At 37.3% G+C, this 1,618-nt stretch overlaps 1 pseudogene; it reads right to left on the reverse strand.

Annotated features, from left to right (window-relative positions):
• Positions 1-1,290: 1,290 nt before the first annotated feature.
• LOC132298090 (small nucleolar RNA R71) lies at positions 1,291-1,389 on the reverse strand (annotated as a pseudogene).
• Positions 1,390-1,618: the final 229 nt, after the last annotated feature.

A 1,618-nucleotide genomic window follows, 5' to 3' on the forward strand; every position in this document is an offset into this window, starting at 1 on the left:
AAACTTGACCCAAAAGGCTTTTCTTGAACCGCACATTCACGACATCAATTTTGGCGTACAAGGAACGACCACTAACTCGTCAAATTTTGGTGCCGTTGCCGGGGATTTATTGATTAGATTTGGCAACGTTGGATTTGTGGAATTGATTAGGATTAGTACTCTTTTGATCATGTTTTTACTTTATTTTTATTTTTCTTTTTGGTTACTTATTGTGTTGTTCTTACTTAACTAGTGCATTGTTGGAGAAGAAGCGAGCAAAGGAGCCATTAAGCATTCAATTCAAGCAAGCAAAGAAAGCAAAAAGCTAAAAATTCTAAAATTGCTAAGCCGAGCTTTAAAATTGGGAGTTGAAGTTCTAAAGGACCTTTATGAGATTTTCTTTACTCAATCCCTTAGTTAAATCGTCGGCTCGCGTGGAGGCTTATTTTTAATTGTCTTGCATCATTATTGTTAAAGTATGGGAGTATGAATTAAATGTTTGTGGAAGAAGTCTAATTGCATTGTTGTGAAGGCATAGTGTTTGTCATTCTTTGTGTTTGTTGTGTTTTGTATTGTGCATGAATGGGCATCGTTCATTGATACCAACTCCTATCCCTCTTGATTTATATCTTGAATCTATCGTTACAAATCCTAGGGGAAGAGGAAGTTCAAATAGAGCCAATCTTTCAATGGATGACCATAATGATAATCATGTTGAGGACATTGGTCACATAGACCAACAAGGTATCCTTCATCCCAATGTGCACAATGAGAACATACAAGTACTATTAGGCATGACTAAGCCATTCATTCACCAACCACCACAACAACAAGGCCAAGTTCCATATGGAATACCAAGGCCAATGTATGCTCCACAACCTCCTACCAATAATCAAGGAATTCAAAACCAAGGTGTTCATGTTGCACTTCAAGTAGCTAATCCACCTCTTGCTTTAAGAGACCATTATGTGACTAATGAGTATAATGCACCTATATGCATCCAATTACCTCCATTTAGAGCACATCATTATGAAATTAAGCCATAAACCATTCAAATGCTTCCTAACTATCATGGACTTCCAAGTGAAGAAACTTACAAGCATTTAGATGAGTTTCTTGAAGTATGTTCCACCGTAAAATATAAAGACATGCCGGAAGAGGTTTTAAGACTCAAACTTTTTCCATTCACCTTAAAAGATAAGGCAAAGTATTGGTTTAACAATCTTAGGCCTTTTTTAATCACTTCTTGGGCAAAAATGCAACAAGAATTCTTGAAGAAGTACTATCCGGTTTCTAAGACCAATGTCATGAGGACCCAATTCTAGAATTTTCACATGGGGATCGAGAAACGTTTCATGAGGCATGGGAACGCTTCAATGAATTGCTTAGGAAGTGTCCACATCATGACATGCCCAAATGGCAATTAGTTCAATACTTCTTTGAGAGTTTATCGGACAACTATAAGGGTATGGTTGATGCTTCCATGGGTGGCTCATACATTGATAGGCATGAGGATGACGTGTGGCGTCTCTATGAAAGTATGAGTGAAAATTCTTTGCATAGAACACTATCATCCAAGAATGGTAGAAATTCACAAGGTAGGAAGAGTGATGGCTTACATCAAGTTGAACATTCAAAT

Source organism: Cornus florida, unplaced genomic scaffold, assembly GCF_030987335.1.
Source record: "Cornus florida cultivar Cherokee Brave unplaced genomic scaffold, ASM3098733v1 CherokeeBrave_3.0.0_Hap2_Chr02, whole genome shotgun sequence".
Classification (NCBI taxonomy): domain Eukaryota; kingdom Viridiplantae; phylum Streptophyta; class Magnoliopsida; order Cornales; family Cornaceae; genus Cornus; species Cornus florida.